Raw genomic sequence first — 9661 nt, 5'->3', positions numbered from 1 at the left:
CCTGGTGGAGTTAACTCAAGCGGCCCTCCGTGTTTCCGCATCCATCCTTGGTACATCCGCATGGAAAAGAGGAGTGGTCCATCTGCAAGAAGTAAAGAAAGTTCTTAAATCATGCAAGAGAAACTCCTAAGTTGCTGTGTCTTGCCCGGGTGCTCTTGATAGCATGGAATTGTTGGGGCTCTTACCTGACATTGATGCCAGCCAGGCTGCAGCTGCAAGTCTCAGGTTCGCAGAACCCCTGACAGTCGCAACCACAGTTCTCCCTGGAGAGCCTCAGCTCGTGCAGCTGCCTCTTTTCCTCCTTGTCGATCTTCTTCACACCAGCCGCTTTGAGCAGCGCATAGCGGCGCTTGGACGTGTAAGGCTGGAGAAAAGAGCCCTCGTCGACGTTGGCTCCACTGATGTCAATATCCTGCTCTGGGATGTCATCCACTGTAAGTTTTTCGGCTTCCTCGCTCTCCTGGGTTCCATTTTTTGTCAGCTGAACACAACAAAAGGAACAAAGTTTATTTGTCATGTTGAACAGGCACAGTTTCATAGATCCCTTAACCACTGCATTTCTTTTATGGTGCACACCTTCAGTTTGAGAGCTTCCAGTTTCTCTTCCCTGAGTCTGTTGAGGAGTTTTTCCCGACGCAGGAGCCGCTGCTCCACGGCAAACTCTGCGAGCGAATATGTGCGGAGTGCACTGTGGCGTTGCATCATGCCCAGAGTGCATCCTCCTCGGCTGGGAACGCTGGTGAAGCCCTGGCACCGAGGGAAGAAGAACACCGTCACCTGGTCAAACGTCACATTGCCCCGCCGCGCTCGTTTGGATTTCTTAAGGATGGACGTTGCTATGGATGGGGAAAAAAAAAAAGAGGCAGGATTAGAATACATGATGCACAAGTAAGAGAGGAGGCTCTAAAGAGGGGGGATTCTTACTTTCGTGCCACTAGATGGCATAATTCCCCAGCACTTGTACTTGAGAGGTGTATAAATGCTGAACAGACTGTAAAAGGACACCCCTCTGATTCATTGCTCCCACCTTATCATGTACCCAATTAAAAGACACTGCTAACAGGACTCTAACACGCTTACATCCTGTAAAGTGAAACCTACACTAACCCAAGAATCCATTTAGCTTTGTAACTTGCCCTACTGTGCGACGACAAAAACAAAAAACAAAACAAAACACCCAACCCAGGAATTTCCCTTTGTTGGCCAGGAAAGTGGAGGAAACAGAGCCGCCAGGATCACAAAAGTGGTGAGTAAATGCTTGAGGCTTCCAGATGGGGGTGAAGGGTGGAAGTGTAGCCCTAAGGGCAAGAATAAAACCTGCCCACCCGGGTCTCGCTGCTAGCTGACAATCCCCACAAATGGCCCAGTAACTGAAACGGGTCAAAGGTTCTCTCGCTGTTAAAAAGTGCTCACGATCTTTCTATACCCAGACAAATACAATAAAACCATATGGGAGCCAAAGTAGAACCATATGTGGGAAAAAAGCCCAATTATTCAAGTTTTATTATATATTCCACTTCCTCCACCCAGGAATATTCAACAAAACTTTAGAGACTCTTTTAGAGACAAGCAACGTTTTCCCTCTGCCTGAGTCACCAGAACTTTTCGAATCTACAAGCCACATGTGTCGGACATTACAATTATTTTGGTGGGGAAATCCTTGTAGACTTCTAGTTCACCCTGAACTGGCCTTAAAAGACACGGAAAGCTGGTGTGATACCTGAAGCTTGGAAAAGTAACCTTTTACCTTAATAGAGGTAAGCGGCACACAATAGTTCTACTAGTGGTCTGATCTGCTGCTTGGGGTAAATACATAAAAGTAAACTACCAGGGTACAGCTTCACATCCATCATCTTCTCTGCTGTGTCTAGCAGTCACTTCACAATTTCTGTGTAAACACTGGATTATAATGATCCAGCCAATCTGCTCCTTCAGATGTGTCTGCACGCCTTTTTTTCTTGATTGTCCTACACCCCCCCCCCCCCCTTTTTTTTTTTTTTTTTGTATCCCTTCACCCACTCACTTTCAGCACCTGTGCTGGGTGCACGCCCGGGCTTCAGACAAGGCTCTGTGTGTTCCCAGCCTTGGCAACCTGCCATGCTTCTCTTCCTGGCTGCCTGCCCCACCATCCTGGAAACCTCAAACTGTTTGCCCTTCTCCCGTACACCGCAATCCCTTTCCAAGCCGGTCGGTCCCCTAAAGCTCAGCAGACGCACCCAGGTCGAGACACAAAACGGCCCAAGGCCGCGCGACCCACATCATGCAAGAAAAGGTGAGGCTGTGCCTGCATGCGGGGCTTTGAGAAGAAGGTGGCGACACAGCCAAGGGGAGCAGCCAGTGCATAATGTGATTAGCCATTTTGCAGCTTTAGGGCATGAAATCAAAAGAGGTATTCATTGCAGAAGTCTGAAATCATTTCAGTGAAGTGTTTCATGGCCTGCCAGCTGCCTAAATTCCTTAACCTCTCCCCCATTTATCTAAGTTTGTTATCAGAGTCTCAGCGATGTTAAAGGCAAGAGAATGCATTATAAAAACATGTGCCATCAGCTCTTTCTGCGATTTATAATCGCTGGAGAGAGATACTCACTGTTGAAATTTGTTGCCGGGGAACTGGGGTTGCTGGGGGTGGAATCCAGGTGTCCGAGAAGCAGCTCTCCGCCTCCGAGTCCCAGCCTGAGCAGGCAGAGGAAAGGGAAGAGGGCGACGGTGAGGAGTAGCATGGGTCCTCATCCACCTCCTCAAACTTCCTCTTGAGAAGCCCACTCATGGCGTTAGCGCAAAAGATCTGCAGCAAGGAGGAGAGAGGGAGACGAATTAGCAAATTACTAAGAGTTATTTTAACAAATCATCACCGGATCTTTATTTTATTAACCCAATAAATTATCAACTGTACATTGTCAGGCTTTTATTTAAACAAAATCAATGGTACAAGTGAGTCATGTATGCATACCAGTCTCCTGCTACTCTCAGCTGAGAACAATGGCACAGGAAGCAATCAATCAGTTTCTATTTGCCTAAGTCAACAATTAGCGAACCCTTCACCCTCTTCTAAATCTCATCGGCTCAGCAAACGCATAAATTAAGAGAGACGACCAAACAGAGGTGACCTGACATTTTATTTTCTAATCAGTCACTTTAAGCAGCCCTTGCAATCAATATGCAGTCCGAAGGAAAGCAAGGGCAATTTGCCACTAGTCATAAGTAACGTGTCCACATAGAAGTCATTGAATACATGCGCAGCTACGCATAGGGCAGAATGTTTTGTTGTCCACATATCCAGAGCTGAGTAAAAGAGAGAAAAGTAAAAAAAAATAATGCTTTCAGTGGGAGGGAGTGCGGTCTGCCCTCTAATCTTTAAAAAATATTGCCTAATATCACCTTTCCAAGTATAAGATTGTCGATGTGTTTAATGTTTATTTTTGTCGGGCAGCAACACTTTCAAAGCTCGACTAAATCCCCGTCTTTTTCCAGGCAAAATTTCAAAAAGAGCAACCGCTGACATGACAAATGAGCAGATTTGATGAAAAGCAAGGTTGCTGCTTTTGTGTTTTATGGTTAAGGGATACAAATGTGTCTCGTGACCTTAGCAAACACCAAACAATCTAATCTTCCCAACTTTGAGAAGTTGGGAAGATTAGCAGGCGATGCTTGCTGCTAGACGGCACAGTTTATCATCAGTGCGAGGACGAGCCCCTGCTATCTTAACCAGGGAGGGAGGGAGAGGGTGGAGGGAGGGAGGAAGGAAGTGAAGGGAGAGGTAGGACACAACCGGGCCGTGCTCCAGCACAGACACTCCCTCAGATGATGATGTGGAATAGGAAAAGGAGGCTTTACCTCGTTTCACCGTCAAACTGCTTACAAATCTTTCAACATTGCAGCTGAACCACTTTGATTTTCGTCATTTTTTAAAACATACTCTTACTAAACACAGTACTGCACACACGTAAAACACCCAACCATCCTTCCAACAGCTTAAACTGTGACCATTGCTCTTTAGCACACAGCCAATTTGTCAGAAATGCTCCAGTTGACTTTATAGGAACTTTGAATCCATGTGCGATCTGCATGTCGTGCTTGTCTCATCGGGATGTCATTACTCAAAGAACAGAAGAAAAGAAGATCTGGAAGCTGGTGTACAAGGAAAAGAGCCATTTTCTGCATGCAACAGAGAGCAGTTATGAAAAAAAAAATCCTTATGACAAGGACAAAGGCAAAGTCAAGGGCAAGAGGCTGACACCTTCGTATAGCAGTGGGTGCATCTTTGCAGATGTACAGGGAGGGGGTTATGGTTATTGCTGCGGTCAGATATTGTTGTCCCCAGTGCACGCATGATGAATGAATCACCTTGCAATAGGTCAAGCCAACTCACACTGTCGCTGCAACAAACAAAAAAGCTCCCTTCCACACTGTAGCCTTCACATTACACAGACAATAAGAGTGGAGGGGGAAAAAAAGGGGGGGGGGGGGCACTGAATCCCCCCCATCCTATCCTTCAGCTTACTCGTGCAAAAAATAATCTCAAAATGCCTTGTACACGTATAACTAATATTATGACATGATGATGGGATTTGTCTTGAAACCATTTAGAAACACCTGGGTGCCGCATCTGTTGCTTTGTGTGTTCACTTATCAGACAACATGTGTGTTCTGAAAAACACCACAACCCTCACGTCTCTGTGCACGCAGAGCACGCGAGGGTTCACCTTACAATTCTGCCACCATTCCCAGCTCCAGTTCCCAGAAAAAAAAAAAAAAACCCCACAAAAAAAACAAAGCTGTGAAGCATCCTCCAGGGAGTGCATAGCGCCAGCTAAGCAAAGTCTTTTAATTAAAAGCTGCAGTGAGGCAGAAGGGGGGGGGGGATGGAGAGGGAGAGAGAGAGAAAGAGAGGTGGTGGTGGGGGGCAGTGGTGTCAGAACTGGGTCATTGTCTCTTGACTGCAGTCTACCTGACACATTGATTTGTTAATCCTGTTCAACGGGCAGAAACAATGGCGAGAGGTTAATCCTGGCAAGGGGACGGCTTGTAGTCAATCTGGAGCTTCTTCAGCCTGCTCAGCCGCTGCACCCACTGAACAAGGCCAAGAGAGCACAGACAGCGGATGGAACAAGGGACCTGGGGTGGAAAAAAAAAAAAAAAAGAAGAAAGAAAAAAAAAAAGAAAAAAGAAAAGACATTGCGTAGTGACTCATTTGCAAAAGGGTGGGACAAAGATAAAAGAGAGGAATTCGGCGCTGGCTCGTCAAGAAAGCGGTGCCTGTGGATGTCTGCTCTAAATGGAGAATGGATGTGATCGGACAGCCGAGCCAGAGAGGGAGCGCAGCATGTTTTCAGCGTGCGCTAAATTATGCATCACTGTCATTCCATCAACCGCACACAGGCAGGCAGATAAAGGACGCATCCACCGAGGTGCTCCCCAGCCAGTTGTCACAGACTTGGAAAGATAAATCTCTGGCGAGGAGATTTGTCACCAGAAGCACTACACAGCTCAAGTCAGATGCATAACTATGTCAGTTGAATAAGATTATCTTGATACATCCAGCTACGGGCTGTTTGTACGACTTTAGAATTTCAATTCATTTTTATTTTAAATCTGCAGACAGCCCCTCAAACCCTTTTATAAAGGAGTATTCAATTATTTGAGAAGGATGTAAAAGAGTTTGAATTACTTTTAAAAGGCAAAATGCCACAGTAAATCTTATCAAACTAACTTATCGGAAAGCTTTAGTTTAATCAGAATCACAAAAAAAGAACCAAATCATAAAAGCTTTCTTATACACATCTTTGGTTTTGCACAGATATCAACTTTCACCCTGTTTGAACTGCTCCCGTCTGCCCCTCAGCCATCAGGACAAGTCACAGTTGACTTTGCCCCCTCGCACCGCCTGTCCAGCCCTTTTGCAGCTGATAACCGTGTGGGTGGGAGCGACAAGTTGCACTAATCTTAGCCAGCCGGGAGCATTTACATGGCACACTGACAGCCTTGTGCAGTGTCTGAATGACTGACTGAGTGCTCATAAAATGTGATAATGATAAGCTTGGGAGCCTTCCCGTGTGTGTAGAACCGTGGCTGGGCAGGACAGCCCCTGCAGGCTTTCAAGGTACTGCACCTCTCACTTCCAGTTCTGACACCGAGAGGACGGGAGATAATTGATCAAAGCAGTCAAGGTGACGATGGGCTGGATTCCAGCTCCTGCACAGCTGGGGGAAACACTGGCTCATTTCTTATGAAGTCAGCTGTTAGTCAGAAGCGCTCCACCTGCTGGAACAATGCAGGGAGCGCTCCCGCTTTCTCCTCTATAAGCCTGTTGTTCTCACTGAAGCCGCAAAGCTTGCTGTGACTGTGCCACAGAAACATTCTGTTCCTCTGCCTTGACCCGTGCACAGCGCGATTCCAAAAAGGAGAGGTAGTGGGAAGAAGGAGGGAGGACTGTACAAAACAAATAAATAATGTCATGTCTCCAAGCCACAGGAATTCCATTCTGGCAGCAATGCTCCTGCAGTAATAGTGGAAGAAGAACACAGGCTCTATCTAACCCAGATGCGTTTTCTACTGCTAACCACTGGAAAGTCCTACTCCCACTAGACACTTGAGCCAGCCACCTTTCCTAGCCACACCTGACAGGGTATTAGCTTGCACGTGGACTTCACACGCTCCAGGCTGCCATTAATCTGTTATGCAGAGCAACCTGAATGTCCAGGTGATGCCTGCAGAGGACTATTTACCCACTGTTTTGGGTTGCTTTACTCCTGCTTTAAAGGGAAGGCTAAACTGTTTTTTTCCACTCTTTTCCTCAAATGGCATTCACTGTGCAGACAAAATGACATGCAGCTTTGATTTTTCTGCAACACACTTGCAAATAACAGAAACTGTGCCAAGTGCACAGCAGCAAACTTTGAGAAAACCTCTTTAGAATAGCAGTCCACAGCAGAAAACACACAGCTTTTGGGTGTGTGTTTGGGTGGAGGGAGGGGGAGTGGCTTCGGGTTCAGGGGTCATGCTCCAGTCTGGGACACTTGCTGTATGGAATGCTGAGAGAGGACAAAGCAGATGGGAGCTCTCGGCTGCTGTGTTGGAGGCTGTCAGCAGGCTCCGTGTTACCCCCTCCACACACACACACACACCCACCCCCACTCCACCCTCGTCTCCAGGCACAAAAGCGTGGGGCCATCCTGCGTGACCAAAATGAAGCAGGCACAGAGAACCTTGTCTGAACCCAGCATGCGGCTGCTGCCTCTCCCAGCTGGGGAGACAGATACTAAAAGTGTGCATGAGCTTCCTGAGGTTGTGAAACATGCACTGCAGTGCACAGGAAGTGGCCATCCAGATTATCTGTGCTGTGTCTGACAGCTGCAGGCACCACAAGGCAAACTGAATGCAGGATCACACGATGGAGATGAGGCAGTTAAGAGGTGGGGATGTTATTCGCTGTGCTGCGAATTCCTTCAAATCATTTGAGAGGATTTGGGAGTCCATTGGCAGTTTTAATAAGGAGGCAGCAAACAGGTCAATTGTTATTTTAAAGAGGGACGTGGGTGCAAAATGTGTGCTATAAATGGAAAATGATGTTAAATAAGCAGAGACAATGACTTATTTAACACATCTGAAACCTCCTTGGACATTAAATGCACAGCACCGAGTGCTGTATTCCTTCTCAGTAAACAAAGGATCATTCAGCTCTCTGTAGCCTAATTCCAAAAAACATGATTCCAAAAATGATCCGGGTGAGGTCGCGCTAGAGACGATTAAATCGACTCAGGCGCTTTATCGAAAACAGACACTGTCCAGAGATTAAATAAATAAATAAAAGCCCCAGAGGGCAGTGTTATACCTGGAAAAAAATAATAACATTAATAAATCAAGACCTCTGGATGAGAATAAAAATAAAAATAAATCACATTGACATTATTTTCTCTTTAGAGTACTTAAATTAATTAGAAACTTCAGTCATTTACGCATTTAAAAAGAAAACAGGAAAAAAGAGAAAGATCCACATGCCGTGATGGAAAACTGATCAAACAATGAAGGAGCTCCGCATTCCTTGTCCACACCTGGCTCAAAGACTGAACGGTTACCTGCATATGGCAAATCGCTAAAATCCCCCCCCAAAATTAAAAACCTATAATTATATCGGGTCGAATAGGCACGTCGTACGAGTCCAGCCGGCTCTCTCCCCCAGCTGACCCGATCATGCCTCATGATTAATGCTAATTCTAATGACAGCAGCCCTGTCAGCTGTGTGCTCAGATGTAGTGCCTTCAGGAGTCGCTCTAGTTACAAGAGGCGCACCAGCACCGCCGAGGTGAACAAGAACAACTCCGCACGGGCTGAATACACAAAGCCGACCTCATCAAACAGTTCAGATCACCTAAATGAATCCGCAGCCGAAAACCCACAGCGGTGGGTAGCACGGCTTTCCCAGCGTGAGCCGTGAAGTTTGTAAAACGCTGATTAATCAGCGATCGATCTAAAAACAAATAAATCAATCAATCACCAAGTGAATGAAGCGGCTCGTGGAATCTCGCGTTTAAAAAGAAAATCAGTTAAATGACTTTAATTCTTTCCAGTTACCGTGAATACCAGCACCCGTGTGCTGCCACCAGAAACAATTCATTAAAACTCAACTTTAACTAGCGGGGACCACCAACAGCCGCGTCCATTTCCAATAAAGCGTCAGGCAAAGTATTCAAAAAGAAATCAAGCGAATAAAACCCCACCAGAGATGACACGCATAGACAGGCGCACAGAGAACACAAACCGCACAGGGCATTTAAACGACTCCTGACACACGAGAATAAACAGTCAAACTATCTGGCTCCCCCCCTGCTTCCCTCCGCTGAGGTTGAACGCGTAAATTAAGGTGTTCAATAACCCAGCAGCGAAACTCCCGATTCTGTTTGTACTCACCACCAGTTCAAGTATCCGATCACCATCAGTCACCGAATAGTCACGCTGGGTAAAACAGCCGACGGGTGTTAACGGTGGAAGTAATCCAAATGGCACGAATAAACGTATCCCCCGCGTACACACAGCCTTTTTTTTTTTTATTCTCTCCTATTGTCTGTGCCTCTCTGCCGCACGGGGTCCGTACCAGCTGAAGCGCTTCCCTTGTCTGTAGCAGACTGCCGAGAAGCGCAGGCTTTTTCGTCAGTGGAAAACTCCCTCCTGGCGTCTAGTCTGACGCAGGCGGTGACACAAGGAGGCTGCCCACGCCGCTTCCTGCCCGTCCTTCTGTGTTTGGTTTGAGCCCTTACTACCTGCGTGAGAAAACTCAATTGGTCACTAATAATAATAATAATAATAATAATAATAATAATAATAGCCTGTGAGTAGTAGTAATAGCAATAGTAATAGATTGATGAAATAAACACAATAAAATACGTTTTTCTTCTTCTTTTTATCACCCTTTTTAAATACATACTCAGTATTATACACTCTAAAGGCAGTTATAGGAATCCCCAGGTTCCTCTCTATATTAGCAGCTGATGAGCAGTCACAAACTGTGTGATCACCAGGCAGATAAAAGTCCTGTTATTGTAACGTGGGTGGTGCCTAAATGTTGTATACGCTGTGGCTTATTTCCAGTTAAAGGAAAACACTGAGTAAGCTGCATGAAATTCTGACTCAGTTTCTTTTTACATGGAACGCAAAAGTGAAGTAG

At 46.1% G+C, this 9661-nt stretch overlaps 1 pseudogene; it reads right to left on the bottom strand.

The window, feature by feature from the left end:
• Positions 1 to 15: 15 nt before the first annotated feature.
• Positions 16 to 9262, bottom strand: LOC120741534 (annotated as a pseudogene).
• Between the last annotated feature and the right edge of the window lie 399 nt (positions 9263 to 9661).

The sequence above is a fragment of the Simochromis diagramma genome, unplaced genomic scaffold, assembly GCF_900408965.1.
Source record: "Simochromis diagramma unplaced genomic scaffold, fSimDia1.1 OVJJ01000602.1, whole genome shotgun sequence".
Taxonomy (NCBI): Eukaryota; Metazoa; Chordata; class Actinopteri; order Cichliformes; family Cichlidae; genus Simochromis; species Simochromis diagramma.
This window is presented reverse-complemented; position numbering and strand designations above follow the sequence as displayed.